The sequence below is a fragment of the Schistocerca nitens genome, unplaced genomic scaffold, assembly GCF_023898315.1.
Source record: "Schistocerca nitens isolate TAMUIC-IGC-003100 unplaced genomic scaffold, iqSchNite1.1 HiC_scaffold_259, whole genome shotgun sequence".
Taxonomy (NCBI): Eukaryota; Metazoa; Arthropoda; class Insecta; order Orthoptera; family Acrididae; genus Schistocerca; species Schistocerca nitens.
In genome coordinates this window covers 1-17,763 of record NW_026045800.1, presented here as the reverse complement: position 1 = coordinate 17,763, position 17,763 = coordinate 1, and the positions used below count along the sequence as shown (strand labels likewise).

General features: G+C 55.4%; 55 non-coding genes across 55 annotated transcripts; all 55 read right to left on the bottom strand.

Moving 5' to 3' along the window:
- Nucleotides 1–37: 37 nt before the first annotated feature.
- Trnah-gug (transfer RNA histidin (anticodon GUG)) lies at nucleotides 38–109 on the bottom strand. The gene has a single exon. It is a non-coding gene; the product is annotated as a tRNA-His (tRNA).
- A 342-nt stretch (nucleotides 110–451) lies between these two features.
- On the bottom strand, nucleotides 452–523 carry Trnae-cuc (transfer RNA glutamic acid (anticodon CUC)). Its single transcript has one exon. It is a non-coding gene; the product is annotated as a tRNA-Glu (tRNA).
- A 274-nt stretch (nucleotides 524–797) lies between these two features.
- On the bottom strand, nucleotides 798–879 carry Trnal-cag (transfer RNA leucine (anticodon CAG)). The gene has a single exon. It is a non-coding gene; the product is annotated as a tRNA-Leu (tRNA).
- An 80-nt stretch (nucleotides 880–959) lies between these two features.
- On the bottom strand, nucleotides 960–1,041 carry Trnal-aag (transfer RNA leucine (anticodon AAG)). Its single transcript has one exon. It is a non-coding gene; the product is annotated as a tRNA-Leu (tRNA).
- A 292-nt stretch (nucleotides 1,042–1,333) lies between these two features.
- On the bottom strand, nucleotides 1,334–1,405 carry Trnah-gug (transfer RNA histidin (anticodon GUG)). The gene has a single exon. It is a non-coding gene; the product is annotated as a tRNA-His (tRNA).
- Nucleotides 1,406–1,747: 342 nt separating this feature from the next.
- Trnae-cuc (transfer RNA glutamic acid (anticodon CUC)) lies at nucleotides 1,748–1,819 on the bottom strand. The gene has a single exon. It is a non-coding gene; the product is annotated as a tRNA-Glu (tRNA).
- A 274-nt stretch (nucleotides 1,820–2,093) lies between these two features.
- On the bottom strand, nucleotides 2,094–2,175 carry Trnal-cag (transfer RNA leucine (anticodon CAG)). Its single transcript has one exon. It is a non-coding gene; the product is annotated as a tRNA-Leu (tRNA).
- Nucleotides 2,176–2,255: 80 nt separating this feature from the next.
- Nucleotides 2,256–2,337, bottom strand: Trnal-aag (transfer RNA leucine (anticodon AAG)). Its single transcript has one exon. It is a non-coding gene; the product is annotated as a tRNA-Leu (tRNA).
- Nucleotides 2,338–2,629: 292 nt separating this feature from the next.
- Nucleotides 2,630–2,701, bottom strand: Trnah-gug (transfer RNA histidin (anticodon GUG)). Its single transcript has one exon. It is a non-coding gene; the product is annotated as a tRNA-His (tRNA).
- A 342-nt stretch (nucleotides 2,702–3,043) lies between these two features.
- Nucleotides 3,044–3,115, bottom strand: Trnae-cuc (transfer RNA glutamic acid (anticodon CUC)). The gene has a single exon. It is a non-coding gene; the product is annotated as a tRNA-Glu (tRNA).
- Nucleotides 3,116–3,389: 274 nt separating this feature from the next.
- Nucleotides 3,390–3,471, bottom strand: Trnal-cag (transfer RNA leucine (anticodon CAG)). The gene has a single exon. It is a non-coding gene; the product is annotated as a tRNA-Leu (tRNA).
- Nucleotides 3,472–3,551: 80 nt separating this feature from the next.
- On the bottom strand, nucleotides 3,552–3,633 carry Trnal-aag (transfer RNA leucine (anticodon AAG)). The gene has a single exon. It is a non-coding gene; the product is annotated as a tRNA-Leu (tRNA).
- Nucleotides 3,634–3,925: 292 nt separating this feature from the next.
- Nucleotides 3,926–3,997, bottom strand: Trnah-gug (transfer RNA histidin (anticodon GUG)). Its single transcript has one exon. It is a non-coding gene; the product is annotated as a tRNA-His (tRNA).
- Nucleotides 3,998–4,339: 342 nt separating this feature from the next.
- Trnae-cuc (transfer RNA glutamic acid (anticodon CUC)) lies at nucleotides 4,340–4,411 on the bottom strand. The gene has a single exon. It is a non-coding gene; the product is annotated as a tRNA-Glu (tRNA).
- Nucleotides 4,412–4,685: 274 nt separating this feature from the next.
- Nucleotides 4,686–4,767, bottom strand: Trnal-cag (transfer RNA leucine (anticodon CAG)). The gene has a single exon. It is a non-coding gene; the product is annotated as a tRNA-Leu (tRNA).
- Nucleotides 4,768–4,847: 80 nt separating this feature from the next.
- Trnal-aag (transfer RNA leucine (anticodon AAG)) lies at nucleotides 4,848–4,929 on the bottom strand. Its single transcript has one exon. It is a non-coding gene; the product is annotated as a tRNA-Leu (tRNA).
- A 292-nt stretch (nucleotides 4,930–5,221) lies between these two features.
- Trnah-gug (transfer RNA histidin (anticodon GUG)) lies at nucleotides 5,222–5,293 on the bottom strand. Its single transcript has one exon. It is a non-coding gene; the product is annotated as a tRNA-His (tRNA).
- A 342-nt stretch (nucleotides 5,294–5,635) lies between these two features.
- On the bottom strand, nucleotides 5,636–5,707 carry Trnae-cuc (transfer RNA glutamic acid (anticodon CUC)). The gene has a single exon. It is a non-coding gene; the product is annotated as a tRNA-Glu (tRNA).
- Nucleotides 5,708–5,981: 274 nt separating this feature from the next.
- On the bottom strand, nucleotides 5,982–6,063 carry Trnal-cag (transfer RNA leucine (anticodon CAG)). The gene has a single exon. It is a non-coding gene; the product is annotated as a tRNA-Leu (tRNA).
- Nucleotides 6,064–6,143: 80 nt separating this feature from the next.
- Nucleotides 6,144–6,225, bottom strand: Trnal-aag (transfer RNA leucine (anticodon AAG)). Its single transcript has one exon. It is a non-coding gene; the product is annotated as a tRNA-Leu (tRNA).
- A 292-nt stretch (nucleotides 6,226–6,517) lies between these two features.
- Trnah-gug (transfer RNA histidin (anticodon GUG)) lies at nucleotides 6,518–6,589 on the bottom strand. The gene has a single exon. It is a non-coding gene; the product is annotated as a tRNA-His (tRNA).
- Nucleotides 6,590–6,931: 342 nt separating this feature from the next.
- Trnae-cuc (transfer RNA glutamic acid (anticodon CUC)) lies at nucleotides 6,932–7,003 on the bottom strand. The gene has a single exon. It is a non-coding gene; the product is annotated as a tRNA-Glu (tRNA).
- A 274-nt stretch (nucleotides 7,004–7,277) lies between these two features.
- On the bottom strand, nucleotides 7,278–7,359 carry Trnal-cag (transfer RNA leucine (anticodon CAG)). Its single transcript has one exon. It is a non-coding gene; the product is annotated as a tRNA-Leu (tRNA).
- Nucleotides 7,360–7,439: 80 nt separating this feature from the next.
- On the bottom strand, nucleotides 7,440–7,521 carry Trnal-aag (transfer RNA leucine (anticodon AAG)). The gene has a single exon. It is a non-coding gene; the product is annotated as a tRNA-Leu (tRNA).
- Nucleotides 7,522–7,813: 292 nt separating this feature from the next.
- Nucleotides 7,814–7,885, bottom strand: Trnah-gug (transfer RNA histidin (anticodon GUG)). Its single transcript has one exon. It is a non-coding gene; the product is annotated as a tRNA-His (tRNA).
- Nucleotides 7,886–8,227: 342 nt separating this feature from the next.
- Trnae-cuc (transfer RNA glutamic acid (anticodon CUC)) lies at nucleotides 8,228–8,299 on the bottom strand. The gene has a single exon. It is a non-coding gene; the product is annotated as a tRNA-Glu (tRNA).
- A 274-nt stretch (nucleotides 8,300–8,573) lies between these two features.
- On the bottom strand, nucleotides 8,574–8,655 carry Trnal-cag (transfer RNA leucine (anticodon CAG)). Its single transcript has one exon. It is a non-coding gene; the product is annotated as a tRNA-Leu (tRNA).
- Nucleotides 8,656–8,735: 80 nt separating this feature from the next.
- Trnal-aag (transfer RNA leucine (anticodon AAG)) lies at nucleotides 8,736–8,817 on the bottom strand. The gene has a single exon. It is a non-coding gene; the product is annotated as a tRNA-Leu (tRNA).
- A 292-nt stretch (nucleotides 8,818–9,109) lies between these two features.
- Nucleotides 9,110–9,181, bottom strand: Trnah-gug (transfer RNA histidin (anticodon GUG)). The gene has a single exon. It is a non-coding gene; the product is annotated as a tRNA-His (tRNA).
- Nucleotides 9,182–9,523: 342 nt separating this feature from the next.
- Trnae-cuc (transfer RNA glutamic acid (anticodon CUC)) lies at nucleotides 9,524–9,595 on the bottom strand. Its single transcript has one exon. It is a non-coding gene; the product is annotated as a tRNA-Glu (tRNA).
- Nucleotides 9,596–9,869: 274 nt separating this feature from the next.
- Trnal-cag (transfer RNA leucine (anticodon CAG)) lies at nucleotides 9,870–9,951 on the bottom strand. Its single transcript has one exon. It is a non-coding gene; the product is annotated as a tRNA-Leu (tRNA).
- An 80-nt stretch (nucleotides 9,952–10,031) lies between these two features.
- On the bottom strand, nucleotides 10,032–10,113 carry Trnal-aag (transfer RNA leucine (anticodon AAG)). Its single transcript has one exon. It is a non-coding gene; the product is annotated as a tRNA-Leu (tRNA).
- Nucleotides 10,114–10,405: 292 nt separating this feature from the next.
- On the bottom strand, nucleotides 10,406–10,477 carry Trnah-gug (transfer RNA histidin (anticodon GUG)). The gene has a single exon. It is a non-coding gene; the product is annotated as a tRNA-His (tRNA).
- A 342-nt stretch (nucleotides 10,478–10,819) lies between these two features.
- Trnae-cuc (transfer RNA glutamic acid (anticodon CUC)) lies at nucleotides 10,820–10,891 on the bottom strand. Its single transcript has one exon. It is a non-coding gene; the product is annotated as a tRNA-Glu (tRNA).
- Nucleotides 10,892–11,165: 274 nt separating this feature from the next.
- Nucleotides 11,166–11,247, bottom strand: Trnal-cag (transfer RNA leucine (anticodon CAG)). The gene has a single exon. It is a non-coding gene; the product is annotated as a tRNA-Leu (tRNA).
- An 80-nt stretch (nucleotides 11,248–11,327) lies between these two features.
- Trnal-aag (transfer RNA leucine (anticodon AAG)) lies at nucleotides 11,328–11,409 on the bottom strand. The gene has a single exon. It is a non-coding gene; the product is annotated as a tRNA-Leu (tRNA).
- Nucleotides 11,410–11,701: 292 nt separating this feature from the next.
- Nucleotides 11,702–11,773, bottom strand: Trnah-gug (transfer RNA histidin (anticodon GUG)). The gene has a single exon. It is a non-coding gene; the product is annotated as a tRNA-His (tRNA).
- A 342-nt stretch (nucleotides 11,774–12,115) lies between these two features.
- Trnae-cuc (transfer RNA glutamic acid (anticodon CUC)) lies at nucleotides 12,116–12,187 on the bottom strand. Its single transcript has one exon. It is a non-coding gene; the product is annotated as a tRNA-Glu (tRNA).
- A 274-nt stretch (nucleotides 12,188–12,461) lies between these two features.
- Trnal-cag (transfer RNA leucine (anticodon CAG)) lies at nucleotides 12,462–12,543 on the bottom strand. Its single transcript has one exon. It is a non-coding gene; the product is annotated as a tRNA-Leu (tRNA).
- Nucleotides 12,544–12,623: 80 nt separating this feature from the next.
- On the bottom strand, nucleotides 12,624–12,705 carry Trnal-aag (transfer RNA leucine (anticodon AAG)). The gene has a single exon. It is a non-coding gene; the product is annotated as a tRNA-Leu (tRNA).
- Nucleotides 12,706–12,997: 292 nt separating this feature from the next.
- Nucleotides 12,998–13,069, bottom strand: Trnah-gug (transfer RNA histidin (anticodon GUG)). The gene has a single exon. It is a non-coding gene; the product is annotated as a tRNA-His (tRNA).
- A 342-nt stretch (nucleotides 13,070–13,411) lies between these two features.
- Nucleotides 13,412–13,483, bottom strand: Trnae-cuc (transfer RNA glutamic acid (anticodon CUC)). Its single transcript has one exon. It is a non-coding gene; the product is annotated as a tRNA-Glu (tRNA).
- A 274-nt stretch (nucleotides 13,484–13,757) lies between these two features.
- Trnal-cag (transfer RNA leucine (anticodon CAG)) lies at nucleotides 13,758–13,839 on the bottom strand. Its single transcript has one exon. It is a non-coding gene; the product is annotated as a tRNA-Leu (tRNA).
- An 80-nt stretch (nucleotides 13,840–13,919) lies between these two features.
- Nucleotides 13,920–14,001, bottom strand: Trnal-aag (transfer RNA leucine (anticodon AAG)). The gene has a single exon. It is a non-coding gene; the product is annotated as a tRNA-Leu (tRNA).
- A 292-nt stretch (nucleotides 14,002–14,293) lies between these two features.
- On the bottom strand, nucleotides 14,294–14,365 carry Trnah-gug (transfer RNA histidin (anticodon GUG)). The gene has a single exon. It is a non-coding gene; the product is annotated as a tRNA-His (tRNA).
- Nucleotides 14,366–14,707: 342 nt separating this feature from the next.
- Nucleotides 14,708–14,779, bottom strand: Trnae-cuc (transfer RNA glutamic acid (anticodon CUC)). Its single transcript has one exon. It is a non-coding gene; the product is annotated as a tRNA-Glu (tRNA).
- Nucleotides 14,780–15,053: 274 nt separating this feature from the next.
- On the bottom strand, nucleotides 15,054–15,135 carry Trnal-cag (transfer RNA leucine (anticodon CAG)). The gene has a single exon. It is a non-coding gene; the product is annotated as a tRNA-Leu (tRNA).
- Nucleotides 15,136–15,215: 80 nt separating this feature from the next.
- On the bottom strand, nucleotides 15,216–15,297 carry Trnal-aag (transfer RNA leucine (anticodon AAG)). Its single transcript has one exon. It is a non-coding gene; the product is annotated as a tRNA-Leu (tRNA).
- A 292-nt stretch (nucleotides 15,298–15,589) lies between these two features.
- Nucleotides 15,590–15,661, bottom strand: Trnah-gug (transfer RNA histidin (anticodon GUG)). Its single transcript has one exon. It is a non-coding gene; the product is annotated as a tRNA-His (tRNA).
- Nucleotides 15,662–16,003: 342 nt separating this feature from the next.
- Nucleotides 16,004–16,075, bottom strand: Trnae-cuc (transfer RNA glutamic acid (anticodon CUC)). Its single transcript has one exon. It is a non-coding gene; the product is annotated as a tRNA-Glu (tRNA).
- A 274-nt stretch (nucleotides 16,076–16,349) lies between these two features.
- Nucleotides 16,350–16,431, bottom strand: Trnal-cag (transfer RNA leucine (anticodon CAG)). Its single transcript has one exon. It is a non-coding gene; the product is annotated as a tRNA-Leu (tRNA).
- Nucleotides 16,432–16,511: 80 nt separating this feature from the next.
- Nucleotides 16,512–16,593, bottom strand: Trnal-aag (transfer RNA leucine (anticodon AAG)). The gene has a single exon. It is a non-coding gene; the product is annotated as a tRNA-Leu (tRNA).
- A 292-nt stretch (nucleotides 16,594–16,885) lies between these two features.
- Nucleotides 16,886–16,957, bottom strand: Trnah-gug (transfer RNA histidin (anticodon GUG)). The gene has a single exon. It is a non-coding gene; the product is annotated as a tRNA-His (tRNA).
- A 342-nt stretch (nucleotides 16,958–17,299) lies between these two features.
- On the bottom strand, nucleotides 17,300–17,371 carry Trnae-cuc (transfer RNA glutamic acid (anticodon CUC)). Its single transcript has one exon. It is a non-coding gene; the product is annotated as a tRNA-Glu (tRNA).
- A 274-nt stretch (nucleotides 17,372–17,645) lies between these two features.
- Nucleotides 17,646–17,727, bottom strand: Trnal-cag (transfer RNA leucine (anticodon CAG)). Its single transcript has one exon. It is a non-coding gene; the product is annotated as a tRNA-Leu (tRNA).
- Between the last annotated feature and the right edge of the window lie 36 nt (nucleotides 17,728–17,763).

Here is a 17,763-nt window from a genome sequence, read left to right as displayed (position 1 = left end):
CATGATTGCAGCAACAGCAAGGCAAAACCTTCAAAATTGCCGTGACCAGGATTCGAACCTGGGTTTTTGCGGCCACAACGCAATGTCCTAACCACTAGACGATCACGGCCGCGGAGGCGCCCGGGGAAGCAGTTCTCGCGACTGCACCCGCCCGGTACACAGCAAAGCTCAGCCCACTGCGTCAGACGCGATCTCCATTATATGTATACGGGCAAACGAAACGTGCCTGCGCTGTTAGGACACTAACCAGAGTGGGTAGCTGCATTCATCTCCCTGGCAGTGTCTTGCAGTCCTCCAAGTCTGTTGACCACAGGTGGACAGGTGTCGCATCTCTCTCGCCGTCACTTGTGGCCGTCATTCATACTTAACGTGCTTTTCTGCAAGCGTCAGCGTAGCGTCAGTCGAGCAAAGTCGGGACAAGTCGCCTAAGAGGAGCAACAAAATGGTGGATTTCCGGTACCGGGAATCGAACCCGGGCCTCCTGGGTGAGAGCCAGGTATCCTAGCCACTAGACGACACCGGATAACGACACACGCACTCCTCCAACAAACACGGTGAGCGTCCACCCGCTACTTGACGACATCTGCAAAAATTAACGCTTCCACTTCGTAGAACGGCATGCTCTGGACGTATCTCGTGGAGACGAACGCCAGCAATCATGAGACCAAACTGCGCCGGTGAATCCTGTTGTTACACCGCGCACTGTGCTACGACAGTTTAAGAGAGCGACGCTCACGCTTTGCTGCGCTATTTCCTTCGCGGGAAATCAGTGCTCCTGTTTTCGAGACAGAAAACGTTGGCAGCGGTGGGATTCGAACCCACGCCTCCGAAGAGACTGGTGCCTGAAACCAGCGCCTTAGACCGCTCGGCCACGCTACCTACGCGACGCGGCCGCCGCAGGAGCTGCGTTCTACCCCACGAGAACACAGCGCAATGGCACAAAAACGAGAAGTAAAAATTGGCAGCGGTGGGATTCGAACCCACGCCTCCGAAGAGACTGGTGCCTTAAACCAGCGCCTTAGACCGCTCGGCCACGCTACCTGCGCCAGCGTTCCCCGCGTCTCTAGAAAACAGTGCACGACACAGTTTCCTGTTGTGCTGCGACTCGCTGCTCATGCATCGCACCTCAAACAACTGCCCCTTTCGACTATATATTTAACCTCTCAGGCAGCTACCCACGCCCTGGGGCGGCCGAATTTCTTGTTGCTGATAATGAAATGGTAGTGCAACCTGCGGCGTGCGGAACATGAGTGTAAAGTGATGAGAGCATTGTGATTTCAAACACTGGGTGACGATCATGATTGCAGCAACAGCAAGGCAAAACCTTCAAAATTGCCGTGACCAGGATTCGAACCTGGGTTTTTGCGGCCACAACGCAATGTCCTAACCACTAGACGATCACGGCCGCGGAGGCGCCCGGGGAAGCAGTTCTCGCGACTGCACCCGCCCGGTACACAGCAAAGCTCAGCCCACTGCGTCAGACGCGATCTCCATTATATGTATACGGGCAAACGAAACGTGCCTGCGCTGTTAGGACACTAACCAGAGTGGGTAGCTGCATTCATCTCCCTGGCAGTGTCTTGCAGTCCTCCAAGTCTGTTGACCACAGGTGGACAGGTGTCGCATCTCTCTCGCCGTCACTTGTGGCCGTCATTCATACTTAACGTGCTTTTCTGCAAGCGTCAGCGTAGCGTCAGTCGAGCAAAGTCGGGACAAGTCGCCTAAGAGGAGCAACAAAATGGTGGATTTCCGGTACCGGGAATCGAACCCGGGCCTCCTGGGTGAGAGCCAGGTATCCTAGCCACTAGACGACACCGGATAACGACACACGCACTCCTCCAACAAACACGGTGAGCGTCCACCCGCTACTTGACGACATCTGCAAAAATTAACGCTTCCACTTCGTAGAACGGCATGCTCTGGACGTATCTCGTGGAGACGAACGCCAGCAATCATGAGACCAAACTGCGCCGGTGAATCCTGTTGTTACACCGCGCACTGTGCTACGACAGTTTAAGAGAGCGACGCTCACGCTTTGCTGCGCTATTTCCTTCGCGGGAAATCAGTGCTCCTGTTTTCGAGACAGAAAACGTTGGCAGCGGTGGGATTCGAACCCACGCCTCCGAAGAGACTGGTGCCTGAAACCAGCGCCTTAGACCGCTCGGCCACGCTACCTACGCGACGCGGCCGCCGCAGGAGCTGCGTTCTACCCCACGAGAACACAGCGCAATGGCACAAAAACGAGAAGTAAAAATTGGCAGTGGTGGGATTCGAACCCACGCCTCCGAAGAGACTGGTGCCTTAAACCAGCGCCTTAGACCGCTCGGCCACGCTACCTGCGCCAGCGTTCCCCGCGTCTCTAGAAAACAGTGCACGACACAGTTTCCTGTTGTGCTGCGACTCGCTGCTCATGCATCGCACCTCAAACAACTGCCCCTTTCGACTATATATTTAACCTCTCAGGCAGCTACCCACGCCCTGGGGCGGCCGAATTTCTTGTTGCTGATAATGAAATGGTAGTGCAACCTGCGGCGTGCGGAACATGAGTGTAAAGTGATGAGAGCATTGTGATTTCAAACACTGGGTGACGATCATGATTGCAGCAACAGCAAGGCAAAACCTTCAAAATTGCCGTGACCAGGATTCGAACCTGGGTTTTTGCGGCCACAACGCAATGTCCTAACCACTAGACGATCACGGCCGCGGAGGCGCCCGGGGAAGCAGTTCTCGCGACTGCACCCGCCCGGTACACAGCAAAGCTCAGCCCACTGCGTCAGACGCGATCTCCATTATATGTATACGGGCAAACGAAACGTGCCTGCGCTGTTAGGACACTAACCAGAGTGGGTAGCTGCATTCATCTCCCTGGCAGTGTCTTGCAGTCCTCCAAGTCTGTTGACCACAGGTGGACAGGTGTCGCATCTCTCTCGCCGTCACTTGTGGCCGTCATTCATACTTAACGTGCTTTTCTGCAAGCGTCAGCGTAGCGTCAGTCGAGCAAAGTCGGGACAAGTCGCCTAAGAGGAGCAACAAAATGGTGGATTTCCGGTACCGGGAATCGAACCCGGGCCTCCTGGGTGAGAGCCAGGTATCCTAGCCACTAGACGACACCGGATAACGACACACGCACTCCTCCAACAAACACGGTGAGCGTCCACCCGCTACTTGACGACATCTGCAAAAATTAACGCTTCCACTTCGTAGAACGGCATGCTCTGGACGTATCTCGTGGAGACGAACGCCAGCAATCATGAGACCAAACTGCGCCGGTGAATCCTGTTGTTACACCGCGCACTGTGCTACGACAGTTTAAGAGAGCGACGCTCACGCTTTGCTGCGCTATTTCCTTCGCGGGAAATCAGTGCTCCTGTTTTCGAGACAGAAAACGTTGGCAGCGGTGGGATTCGAACCCACGCCTCCGAAGAGACTGGTGCCTGAAACCAGCGCCTTAGACCGCTCGGCCACGCTACCTACGCGACGCGGCCGCCGCAGGAGCTGCGTTCTACCCCACGAGAACACAGCGCAATGGCACAAAAACGAGAAGTAAAAATTGGCAGCGGTGGGATTCGAACCCACGCCTCCGAAGAGACTGGTGCCTTAAACCAGCGCCTTAGACCGCTCGGCCACGCTACCTGCGCCAGCGTTCCCCGCGTCTCTAGAAAACAGTGCACGACACAGTTTCCTGTTGTGCTGCGACTCGCTGCTCATGCATCGCACCTCAAACAACTGCCCCTTTCGACTATATATTTAACCTCTCAGGCAGCTACCCACGCCCTGGGGCGGCCGAATTTCTTGTTGCTGATAATGAAATGGTAGTGCAACCTGCGGCGTGCGGAACATGAGTGTAAAGTGATGAGAGCATTGTGATTTCAAACACTGGGTGACGATCATGATTGCAGCAACAGCAAGGCAAAACCTTCAAAATTGCCGTGACCAGGATTCGAACCTGGGTTTTTGCGGCCACAACGCAATGTCCTAACCACTAGACGATCACGGCCGCGGAGGCGCCCGGGGAAGCAGTTCTCGCGACTGCACCCGCCCGGTACACAGCAAAGCTCAGCCCACTGCGTCAGACGCGATCTCCATTATATGTATACGGGCAAACGAAACGTGCCTGCGCTGTTAGGACACTAACCAGAGTGGGTAGCTGCATTCATCTCCCTGGCAGTGTCTTGCAGTCCTCCAAGTCTGTTGACCACAGGTGGACAGGTGTCGCATCTCTCTCGCCGTCACTTGTGGCCGTCATTCATACTTAACGTGCTTTTCTGCAAGCGTCAGCGTAGCGTCAGTCGAGCAAAGTCGGGACAAGTCGCCTAAGAGGAGCAACAAAATGGTGGATTTCCGGTACCGGGAATCGAACCCGGGCCTCCTGGGTGAGAGCCAGGTATCCTAGCCACTAGACGACACCGGATAACGACACACGCACTCCTCCAACAAACACGGTGAGCGTCCACCCGCTACTTGACGACATCTGCAAAAATTAACGCTTCCACTTCGTAGAACGGCATGCTCTGGACGTATCTCGTGGAGACGAACGCCAGCAATCATGAGACCAAACTGCGCCGGTGAATCCTGTTGTTACACCGCGCACTGTGCTACGACAGTTTAAGAGAGCGACGCTCACGCTTTGCTGCGCTATTTCCTTCGCGGGAAATCAGTGCTCCTGTTTTCGAGACAGAAAACGTTGGCAGCGGTGGGATTCGAACCCACGCCTCCGAAGAGACTGGTGCCTGAAACCAGCGCCTTAGACCGCTCGGCCACGCTACCTACGCGACGCGGCCGCCGCAGGAGCTGCGTTCTACCCCACGAGAACACAGCGCAATGGCACAAAAACGAGAAGTAAAAATTGGCAGCGGTGGGATTCGAACCCACGCCTCCGAAGAGACTGGTGCCTTAAACCAGCGCCTTAGACCGCTCGGCCACGCTACCTGCGCCAGCGTTCCCCGCGTCTCTAGAAAACAGTGCACGACACAGTTTCCTGTTGTGCTGCGACTCGCTGCTCATGCATCGCACCTCAAACAACTGCCCCTTTCGACTATATATTTAACCTCTCAGGCAGCTACCCACGCCCTGGGGCGGCCGAATTTCTTGTTGCTGATAATGAAATGGTAGTGCAACCTGCGGCGTGCGGAACATGAGTGTAAAGTGATGAGAGCATTGTGATTTCAAACACTGGGTGACGATCATGATTGCAGCAACAGCAAGGCAAAACCTTCAAAATTGCCGTGACCAGGATTCGAACCTGGGTTTTTGCGGCCACAACGCAATGTCCTAACCACTAGACGATCACGGCCGCGGAGGCGCCCGGGGAAGCAGTTCTCGCGACTGCACCCGCCCGGTACACAGCAAAGCTCAGCCCACTGCGTCAGACGCGATCTCCATTATATGTATACGGGCAAACGAAACGTGCCTGCGCTGTTAGGACACTAACCAGAGTGGGTAGCTGCATTCATCTCCCTGGCAGTGTCTTGCAGTCCTCCAAGTCTGTTGACCACAGGTGGACAGGTGTCGCATCTCTCTCGCCGTCACTTGTGGCCGTCATTCATACTTAACGTGCTTTTCTGCAAGCGTCAGCGTAGCGTCAGTCGAGCAAAGTCGGGACAAGTCGCCTAAGAGGAGCAACAAAATGGTGGATTTCCGGTACCGGGAATCGAACCCGGGCCTCCTGGGTGAGAGCCAGGTATCCTAGCCACTAGACGACACCGGATAACGACACACGCACTCCTCCAACAAACACGGTGAGCGTCCACCCGCTACTTGACGACATCTGCAAAAATTAACGCTTCCACTTCGTAGAACGGCATGCTCTGGACGTATCTCGTGGAGACGAACGCCAGCAATCATGAGACCAAACTGCGCCGGTGAATCCTGTTGTTACACCGCGCACTGTGCTACGACAGTTTAAGAGAGCGACGCTCACGCTTTGCTGCGCTATTTCCTTCGCGGGAAATCAGTGCTCCTGTTTTCGAGACAGAAAACGTTGGCAGCGGTGGGATTCGAACCCACGCCTCCGAAGAGACTGGTGCCTGAAACCAGCGCCTTAGACCGCTCGGCCACGCTACCTACGCGACGCGGCCGCCGCAGGAGCTGCGTTCTACCCCACGAGAACACAGCGCAATGGCACAAAAACGAGAAGTAAAAATTGGCAGCGGTGGGATTCGAACCCACGCCTCCGAAGAGACTGGTGCCTTAAACCAGCGCCTTAGACCGCTCGGCCACGCTACCTGCGCCAGCGTTCCCCGCGTCTCTAGAAAACAGTGCACGACACAGTTTCCTGTTGTGCTGCGACTCGCTGCTCATGCATCGCACCTCAAACAACTGCCCCTTTCGACTATATATTTAACCTCTCAGGCAGCTACCCACGCCCTGGGGCGGCCGAATTTCTTGTTGCTGATAATGAAATGGTAGTGCAACCTGCGGCGTGCGGAACATGAGTGTAAAGTGATGAGAGCATTGTGATTTCAAACACTGGGTGACGATCATGATTGCAGCAACAGCAAGGCAAAACCTTCAAAATTGCCGTGACCAGGATTCGAACCTGGGTTTTTGCGGCCACAACGCAATGTCCTAACCACTAGACGATCACGGCCGCGGAGGCGCCCGGGGAAGCAGTTCTCGCGACTGCACCCGCCCGGTACACAGCAAAGCTCAGCCCACTGCGTCAGACGCGATCTCCATTATATGTATACGGGCAAACGAAACGTGCCTGCGGTGTTAGGACACTAACCAGAGTGGGTAGCTGCATTCATCTCCCTGGCAGTGTCTTGCAGTCCTCCAAGTCTGTTGACCACAGGTGGACAGGTGTCGCATCTCTCTCGCCGTCACTTGTGGCCGTCATTCATACTTAACGTGCTTTTCTGCAAGCGTCAGCGTAGCGTCAGTCGAGCAAAGTCGGGACAAGTCGCCTAAGAGGAGCAACAAAATGGTGGATTTCCGGTACCGGGAATCGAACCCGGGCCTCCTGGGTGAGAGCCAGGTATCCTAGCCACTAGACGACACCGGATAACGACACACGCACTCCTCCAACAAACACGGTGAGCGTCCACCCGCTACTTGACGACATCTGCAAAAATTAACGCTTCCACTTCGTAGAACGGCATGCTCTGGACGTATCTCGTGGAGACGAACGCCAGCAATCATGAGACCAAACTGCGCCGGTGAATCCTGTTGTTACACCGCGCACTGTGCTACGACAGTTTAAGAGAGCGACGCTCACGCTTTGCTGCGCTATTTCCTTCGCGGGAAATCAGTGCTCCTGTTTTCGAGACAGAAAACGTTGGCAGCGGTGGGATTCGAACCCACGCCTCCGAAGAGACTGGTGCCTGAAACCAGCGCCTTAGACCGCTCGGCCACGCTACCTACGCGACGCGGCCGCCGCAGGAGCTGCGTTCTACCCCACGAGAACACAGCGCAATGGCACAAAAACGAGAAGTAAAAATTGGCAGCGGTGGGATTCGAACCCACGCCTCCGAAGAGACTGGTGCCTTAAACCAGCGCCTTAGACCGCTCGGCCACGCTACCTGCGCCAGCGTTCCCCGCGTCTCTAGAAAACAGTGCACGACACAGTTTCCTGTTGTGCTGCGACTCGCTGCTCATGCATCGCACCTCAAACAACTGCCCCTTTCGACTATATATTTAACCTCTCAGGCAGCTACCCACGCCCTGGGGCGGCCGAATTTCTTGTTGCTGATAATGAAATGGTAGTGCAACCTGCGGCGTGCGGAACATGAGTGTAAAGTGATGAGAGCATTGTGATTTCAAACACTGGGTGACGATCATGATTGCAGCAACAGCAAGGCAAAACCTTCAAAATTGCCGTGACCAGGATTCGAACCTGGGTTTTTGCGGCCACAACGCAATGTCCTAACCACTAGACGATCACGGCCGCGGAGGCGCCCGGGGAAGCAGTTCTCGCGACTGCACCCGCCCGGTACACAGCAAAGCTCAGCCCACTGCGTCAGACGCGATCTCCATTATATGTATACGGGCAAACGAAACGTGCCTGCGGTGTTAGGACACTAACCAGAGTGGGTAGCTGCATTCATCTCCCTGGCAGTGTCTTGCAGTCCTCCAAGTCTGTTGACCACAGGTGGACAGGTGTCGCATCTCTCTCGCCGTCACTTGTGGCCGTCATTCATACTTAACGTGCTTTTCTGCAAGCGTCAGCGTAGCGTCAGTCGAGCAAAGTCGGGACAAGTCGCCTAAGAGGAGCAACAAAATGGTGGATTTCCGGTACCGGGAATCGAACCCGGGCCTCCTGGGTGAGAGCCAGGTATCCTAGCCACTAGACGACACCGGATAACGACACACGCACTCCTCCAACAAACACGGTGAGCGTCCACCCGCTACTTGACGACATCTGCAAAAATTAACGCTTCCACTTCGTAGAACGGCATGCTCTGGACGTATCTCGTGGAGACGAACGCCAGCAATCATGAGACCAAACTGCGCCGGTGAATCCTGTTGTTACACCGCGCACTGTGCTACGACAGTTTAAGAGAGCGACGCTCACGCTTTGCTGCGCTATTTCCTTCGCGGGAAATCAGTGCTCCTGTTTTCGAGACAGAAAACGTTGGCAGCGGTGGGATTCGAACCCACGCCTCCGAAGAGACTGGTGCCTGAAACCAGCGCCTTAGACCGCTCGGCCACGCTACCTACGCGACGCGGCCGCCGCAGGAGCTGCGTTCTACCCCACGAGAACACAGCGCAATGGCACAAAAACGAGAAGTAAAAATTGGCAGCGGTGGGATTCGAACCCACGCCTCCGAAGAGACTGGTGCCTTAAACCAGCGCCTTAGACCGCTCGGCCACGCTACCTGCGCCAGCGTTCCCCGCGTCTCTAGAAAACAGTGCACGACACAGTTTCCTGTTGTGCTGCGACTCGCTGCTCATGCATCGCACCTCAAACAACTGCCCCTTTCGACTATATATTTAACCTCTCAGGCAGCTACCCACGCCCTGGGGCGGCCGAATTTCTTGTTGCTGATAATGAAATGGTAGTGCAACCTGCGGCGTGCGGAACATGAGTGTAAAGTGATGAGAGCATTGTGATTTCAAACACTGGGTGACGATCATGATTGCAGCAACAGCAAGGCAAAACCTTCAAAATTGCCGTGACCAGGATTCGAACCTGGGTTTTTGCGGCCACAACGCAATGTCCTAACCACTAGACGATCACGGCCGCGGAGGCGCCCGGGGAAGCAGTTCTCGCGACTGCACCCGCCCGGTACACAGCAAAGCTCAGCCCACTGCGTCAGACGCGATCTCCATTATATGTATACGGGCAAACGAAACGTGCCTGCGCTGTTAGGACACTAACCAGAGTGGGTAGCTGCATTCATCTCCCTGGCAGTGTCTTGCAGTCCTCCAAGTCTGTTGACCACAGGTGGACAGGTGTCGCATCTCTCTCGCCGTCACTTGTGGCCGTCATTCATACTTAACGTGCTTTTCTGCAAGCGTCAGCGTAGCGTCAGTCGAGCAAAGTCGGGACAAGTCGCCTAAGAGGAGCAACAAAATGGTGGATTTCCGGTACCGGGAATCGAACCCGGGCCTCCTGGGTGAGAGCCAGGTATCCTAGCCACTAGACGACACCGGATAACGACACACGCACTCCTCCAACAAACACGGTGAGCGTCCACCCGCTACTTGACGACATCTGCAAAAATTAACGCTTCCACTTCGTAGAACGGCATGCTCTGGACGTATCTCGTGGAGACGAACGCCAGCAATCATGAGACCAAACTGCGCCGGTGAATCCTGTTGTTACACCGCGCACTGTGCTACGACAGTTTAAGAGAGCGACGCTCACGCTTTGCTGCGCTATTTCCTTCGCGGGAAATCAGTGCTCCTGTTTTCGAGACAGAAAACGTTGGCAGCGGTGGGATTCGAACCCACGCCTCCGAAGAGACTGGTGCCTGAAACCAGCGCCTTAGACCGCTCGGCCACGCTACCTACGCGACGCGGCCGCCGCAGGAGCTGCGTTCTACCCCACGAGAACACAGCGCAATGGCACAAAAACGAGAAGTAAAAATTGGCAGTGGTGGGATTCGAACCCACGCCTCCGAAGAGACTGGTGCCTTAAACCAGCGCCTTAGACCGCTCGGCCACGCTACCTGCGCCAGCGTTCCCCGCGTCTCTAGAAAACAGTGCACGACACAGTTTCCTGTTGTGCTGCGACTCGCTGCTCATGCATCGCACCTCAAACAACTGCCCCTTTCGACTATATATTTAACCTCTCAGGCAGCTACCCACGCCCTGGGGCGGCCGAATTTCTTGTTGCTGATAATGAAATGGTAGTGCAACCTGCGGCGTGCGGAACATGAGTGTAAAGTGATGAGAGCATTGTGATTTCAAACACTGGGTGACGATCATGATTGCAGCAACAGCAAGGCAAAACCTTCAAAATTGCCGTGACCAGGATTCGAACCTGGGTTTTTGCGGCCACAACGCAATGTCCTAACCACTAGACGATCACGGCCGCGGAGGCGCCCGGGGAAGCAGTTCTCGCGACTGCACCCGCCCGGTACACAGCAAAGCTCAGCCCACTGCGTCAGACGCGATCTCCATTATATGTATACGGGCAAACGAAACGTGCCTGCGCTGTTAGGACACTAACCAGAGTGGGTAGCTGCATTCATCTCCCTGGCAGTGTCTTGCAGTCCTCCAAGTCTGTTGACCACAGGTGGACAGGTGTCGCATCTCTCTCGCCGTCACTTGTGGCCGTCATTCATACTTAACGTGCTTTTCTGCAAGCGTCAGCGTAGCGTCAGTCGAGCAAAGTCGGGACAAGTCGCCTAAGAGGAGCAACAAAATGGTGGATTTCCGGTACCGGGAATCGAACCCGGGCCTCCTGGGTGAGAGCCAGGTATCCTAGCCACTAGACGACACCGGATAACGACACACGCACTCCTCCAACAAACACGGTGAGCGTCCACCCGCTACTTGACGACATCTGCAAAAATTAACGCTTCCACTTCGTAGAACGGCATGCTCTGGACGTATCTCGTGGAGACGAACGCCAGCAATCATGAGACCAAACTGCGCCGGTGAATCCTGTTGTTACACCGCGCACTGTGCTACGACAGTTTAAGAGAGCGACGCTCACGCTTTGCTGCGCTATTTCCTTCGCGGGAAATCAGTGCTCCTGTTTTCGAGACAGAAAACGTTGGCAGCGGTGGGATTCGAACCCACGCCTCCGAAGAGACTGGTGCCTGAAACCAGCGCCTTAGACCGCTCGGCCACGCTACCTACGCGACGCGGCCGCCGCAGGAGCTGCGTTCTACCCCACGAGAACACAGCGCAATGGCACAAAAACGAGAAGTAAAAATTGGCAGCGGTGGGATTCGAACCCACGCCTCCGAAGAGACTGGTGCCTTAAACCAGCGCCTTAGACCGCTCGGCCACGCTACCTGCGCCAGCGTTCCCCGCGTCTCTAGAAAACAGTGCACGACACAGTTTCCTGTTGTGCTGCGACTCGCTGCTCATGCATCGCACCTCAAACAACTGCCCCTTTCGACTATATATTTAACCTCTCAGGCAGCTACCCACGCCCTGGGGCGGCCGAATTTCTTGTTGCTGATAATGAAATGGTAGTGCAACCTGCGGCGTGCGGAACATGAGTGTAAAGTGATGAGAGCATTGTGATTTCAAACACTGGGTGACGATCATGATTGCAGCAACAGCAAGGCAAAACCTTCAAAATTGCCGTGACCAGGATTCGAACCTGGGTTTTTGCGGCCACAACGCAATGTCCTAACCACTAGACGATCACGGCCGCGGAGGCGCCCGGGGAAGCAGTTCTCGCGACTGCACCCGCCCGGTACACAGCAAAGCTCAGCCCACTGCGTCAGACGCGATCTCCATTATATGTATACGGGCAAACGAAACGTGCCTGCGCTGTTAGGACACTAACCAGAGTGGGTAGCTGCATTCATCTCCCTGGCAGTGTCTTGCAGTCCTCCAAGTCTGTTGACCACAGGTGGACAGGTGTCGCATCTCTCTCGCCGTCACTTGTGGCCGTCATTCATACTTAACGTGCTTTTCTGCAAGCGTCAGCGTAGCGTCAGTCGAGCAAAGTCGGGACAAGTCGCCTAAGAGGAGCAACAAAATGGTGGATTTCCGGTACCGGGAATCGAACCCGGGCCTCCTGGGTGAGAGCCAGGTATCCTAGCCACTAGACGACACCGGATAACGACACACGCACTCCTCCAACAAACACGGTGAGCGTCCACCCGCTACTTGACGACATCTGCAAAAATTAACGCTTCCACTTCGTAGAACGGCATGCTCTGGACGTATCTCGTGGAGACGAACGCCAGCAATCATGAGACCAAACTGCGCCGGTGAATCCTGTTGTTACACCGCGCACTGTGCTACGACAGTTTAAGAGAGCGACGCTCACGCTTTGCTGCGCTATTTCCTTCGCGGGAAATCAGTGCTCCTGTTTTCGAGACAGAAAACGTTGGCAGCGGTGGGATTCGAACCCACGCCTCCGAAGAGACTGGTGCCTGAAACCAGCGCCTTAGACCGCTCGGCCACGCTACCTACGCGACGCGGCCGCCGCAGGAGCTGCGTTCTACCCCACGAGAACACAGCGCAATGGCACAAAAACGAGAAGTAAAAATTGGCAGCGGTGGGATTCGAACCCACGCCTCCGAAGAGACTGGTGCCTTAAACCAGCGCCTTAGACCGCTCGGCCACGCTACCTGCGCCAGCGTTCCCCGCGTCTCTAGAAAACAGTGCACGACACAGTTTCCTGTTGTGCTGCGACTCGCTGCTCATGCATCGCACCTCAAACAACTGCCCCTTTCGACTATATATTTAACCTCTCAGGCAGCTACCCACGCCCTGGGGCGGCCGAATTTCTTGTTGCTGATAATGAAATGGTAGTGCAACCTGCGGCGTGCGGAACATGAGTGTAAAGTGATGAGAGCATTGTGATTTCAAACACTGGGTGACGATCATGATTGCAGCAACAGCAAGGCAAAACCTTCAAAATTGCCGTGACCAGGATTCGAACCTGGGTTTTTGCGGCCACAACGCAATGTCCTAACCACTAGACGATCACGGCCGCGGAGGCGCCCGGGGAAGCAGTTCTCGCGACTGCACCCGCCCGGTACACAGCAAAGCTCAGCCCACTGCGTCAGACGCGATCTCCATTATATGTATACGGGCAAACGAAACGTGCCTGCGCTGTTAGGACACTAACCAGAGTGGGTAGCTGCATTCATCTCCCTGGCAGTGTCTTGCAGTCCTCCAAGTCTGTTGACCACAGGTGGACAGGTGTCGCATCTCTCTCGCCGTCACTTGTGGCCGTCATTCATACTTAACGTGCTTTTCTGCAAGCGTCAGCGTAGCGTCAGTCGAGCAAAGTCGGGACAAGTCGCCTAAGAGGAGCAACAAAATGGTGGATTTCCGGTACCGGGAATCGAACCCGGGCCTCCTGGGTGAGAGCCAGGTATCCTAGCCACTAGACGACACCGGATAACGACACACGCACTCCTCCAACAAACACGGTGAGCGTCCACCCGCTACTTGACGACATCTGCAAAAATTAACGCTTCCACTTCGTAGAACGGCATGCTCTGGACGTATCTCGTGGAGACGAACGCCAGCAATCATGAGACCAAACTGCGCCGGTGAATCCTGTTGTTACACCGCGCACTGTGCTACGACAGTTTAAGAGAGCGACGCTCACGCTTTGCTGCGCTATTTCCTTCGCGGGAAATCAGTGCTCCTGTTTTCGAGACAGAAAACGTTGGCAGCGGTGGGATTCGAACCCACGCCTCCGAAGAGACTGGTGCCTGAAACCAGCGCCTTAGACCGCTCGGCCACGCTACCTACGCGACGCGGCCGCCGCAGGAGCTGCGTTCTACCCCACGAGAACACAGCGCAATGGCACAAAAACGAGAAGTAAAAATTGGCAGCGGTGGGATTCGAACCCACGCCTCCGAAGAGACTGGTGCCTTAAACCAGCGCCTTAGACCGCTCGGCCACGCTACCTGCGCCAGCGTTCCCCGCGTCTCTAGAAAACAGTGCACGACACAGTTTCCTGTTGTGCTGCGACTCGCTGCTCATGCATCGCACCTCAAACAACTGCCCCTTTCGACTATATATTTAACCTCTCAGGCAGCTACCCACGCCCTGGGGCGGCCGAATTTCTTGTTGCTGATAATGAAATGGTAGTGCAACCTGCGGCGTGCGGAACATGAGTGTAAAGTGATGAGAGCATTGTGATTTCAAACACTGGGTGACGATCATGATTGCAGCAACAGCAAGGCAAAACCTTCAAAATTGCCGTGACCAGGATTCGAACCTGGGTTTTTGCGGCCACAACGCAATGTCCTAACCACTAGACGATCACGGCCGCGGAGGCGCCCGGGGAAGCAGTTCTCGCGACTGCACCCGCCCGGTACACAGCAAAGCTCAGCCCACTGCGTCAGACGCGATCTCCATTATATGTATACGGGCAAACGAAACGTGCCTGCGCTGTTAGGACACTAACCAGAGTGGGTAGCTGCATTCATCTCCCTGGCAGTGTCTTGCAGTCCTCCAAGTCTGTTGACCACAGGTGGACAGGTGTCGCATCTCTCTCGCCGTCACTTGTGGCCGTCATTCATACTTAACGTGCTTTTCTGCAAGCGTCAGCGTAGCGTCAGTCGAGCAAAGTCGGGACAAGTCGCCTAAGAGGAGCAACAAAATGGTGGATTTCCGGTACCGGGAATCGAACCCGGGCCTCCTGGGTGAGAGCCAGGTATCCTAGCCACTAGACGACACCGGATAACGACACACGCACTCCTCCAACAAACACGGTGAGCGTCCACCCGCTACTTGACGACATCTGCAAAAATTAACGCTTCCACTTCGTAGAACGGCATGCTCTGGACGTATCTCGTGGAGACGAACGCCAGCAATCATGAGACCAAACTGCGCCGGTGAATCCTGTTGTTACACCGCGCACTGTGCTACGACAGTTTAAGAGAGCGACGCTCACGCTTTGCTGCGCTATTTCCTTCGCGGGAAATCAGTGCTCCTGTTTTCGAGACAGAAAACGTTGGCAGCGGTGGGATTCGAACCCACGCCTCCGAAGAGACTGGTGCCTGAAACCAGCGCCTTAGACCGCTCGGCCACGCTACCTACGCGACGCGGCCGCCGCAGGAGCTGCGTTCTACCCCACGAGAACACAGCGCAATGGCACAAAAACGAGAAGTAAAAATTGGCAGCGGTGGGATTCGAACCCACGCCTCCGAAGAGACTGGTGCCTTAAACCAGCGCCTTAGACCGCTCGGCCACGCTACCTGCGCCAGCGTTCCCCGCGTCTCTAGAAAACAGTGCACGACACAGTTTCCTGTTGTGCTGCGACTCGCTGCTCATGCATCGCACCTCAAACAACTGCCCCTTTCGACTATATATTTAACCTCTCAGGCAGCTACCCACGCCCTGGGGCGGCCGAATTTCTTGTTGCTGATAATGAAATGGTAGTGCAACCTGCGGCGTGCGGAACATGAGTGTAAAGTGATGAGAGCATTGTGATTTCAAACACTGGGTGACGATCATGATTGCAGCAACAGCAAGGCAAAACCTTCAAAATTGCCGTGACCAGGATTCGAACCTGGGTTTTTGCGGCCACAACGCAATGTCCTAACCACTAGACGATCACGGCCGCGGAGGCGCCCGGGGAAGCAGTTCTCGCGACTGCACCCGCCCGGTACACAGCAAAGCTCAGCCCACTGCGTCAGACGCGATCTCCATTATATGTATACGGGCAAACGAAACGTGCCTGCGCTGTTAGGACACTAACCAGAGTGGGTAGCTGCATTCATCTCCCTGGCAGTGTCTTGCAGTCCTCCAAGTCTGTTGACCACAGGTGGACAGGTGTCGCATCTCTCTCGCCGTCACTTGTGGCCGTCATTCATACTTAACGTGCTTTTCTGCAAGCGTCAGCGTAGCGTCAGTCGAGCAAAGTCGGGACAAGTCGCCTAAGAGGAGCAACAAAATGGTGGATTTCCGGTACCGGGAATCGAACCCGGGCCTCCTGGGTGAGAGCCAGGTATCCTAGCCACTAGACGACACCGGATAACGACACACGCACTCCTCCAACAAACACGGTGAGCGTCCACCCGCTACTTGACGACATCTGCAAAAATTAACGCTTCCACTTCGTAGAACGGCATGCTCTGGACGTATCTCGTGGAGACGAACGCCAGCAATCATGAGACCAAACTGCGCCGGTGAATCCTGTTGTTACACCGCGCACTGTGCTACGACAGTTTAAGAGAGCGACGCTCACGCTTTGCTGCGCTATTTCCTTCGCGGGAAATCAGTGCTCCTGTTTTCGAGACAGAAAACGTTGGCAGCGGTGGGATTCGAACCCACGCCTCCGAAGAGACTGGTGCCTGAAACCAGCGCCTTAGACCGCTCGGCCACGCTACCTACGCGACGCGGCCGCCGCAGGAGCTGCGTTCTACCCCACGAGAACACAGCGCAATGGCACAAAAACGAGAAGTAAAAATTGGCAGCGGTGGGATTCGAACCCACGCCTCCGAAGAGACTGGTGCCTTAAACCAGCGCCTTAGACCGCTCGGCCACGCTACCTGCGCCAGCGTTCCCCGCGTCTCTAGAAAACAGTGCACGACACAGTTTCCTGTTGTGCTGCGACTCGCTGCTCATGCATCGCACCTCAAACAACTGCCCCTTTCGACTATATATTTAACCTCTCAGGCAGCTACCCACGCCCTGGGGCGGCCGAATTTCTTGTTGCTGATAATGAAATGGTAGTGCAACCTGCGGCGTGCGGAACATGAGTGTAAAGTGATGAGAGCATTGTGATTTCAAACACTGGGTGACGATCATGATTGCAGCAACAGCAAGGCAAAACCTTCAAAATTGCCGTGACCAGGATTCGAACCTGGGTTTTTGCGGCCACAACGCAATGTCCTAACCACTAGACGATCACGGCCGCGGAGGCGCCCGGGGAAGCAGTTCTCGCGACTGCACCCGCCCGGTACACAGCAAAGCTCAGCCCACTGCGTCAGACGCGATCTCCATTATATGTATACGGGCAAACGAAACGTGCCTGCGCTGTTAGGACACTAACCAGAGTGGGTAGCTGCATTCATCTCCCTGGCAGTGTCTTGCAGTCCTCCAAGTCTGTTGACCACAGGTGGACAGGTGTCGCATCTCTCTCGCCGTCACTTGTGGCCGTCATTCATACTTAACGTGCTTTTCTGCAAGCGTCAGCGTAGCGTCAGTCGAGCAAAGTCGGGACAAGTCGCCTAAGAGGAGCAACAAAATGGTGGATTTCCGGTACCGGGAATCGAACCCGGGCCTCCTGGGTGAGAGCCAGGTATCCTAGCCACTAGACGACACCGGATAACGACACACGCACTCCTCCAACAAACACGGTGAGCGTCCACCCGCTACTTGACGACATCTGCAAAAATTAACGCTTCCACTTCGTAGAACGGCATGCTCTGGACGTATCTCGTGGAGACGAACGCCAGCAATCATGAGACCAAACTGCGCCGGTGAATCCTGTTGTTACACCGCGCACTGTGCTACGACAGTTTAAGAGAGCGACGCTCACGCTTTGCTGCGCTATTTCCTTCGCGGGAAATCAGTGCTCCTGTTTTCGAGACAGAAAACGTTGGCAGCGGTGGGATTCGAACCCACGCCTCCGAAGAGACTGGTGCCTGAAACCAGCGCCTTAGACCGCTCGGCCACGCTACCTACGCGACGCGGCCGCCGCAGGAGCTGCGTTCTACC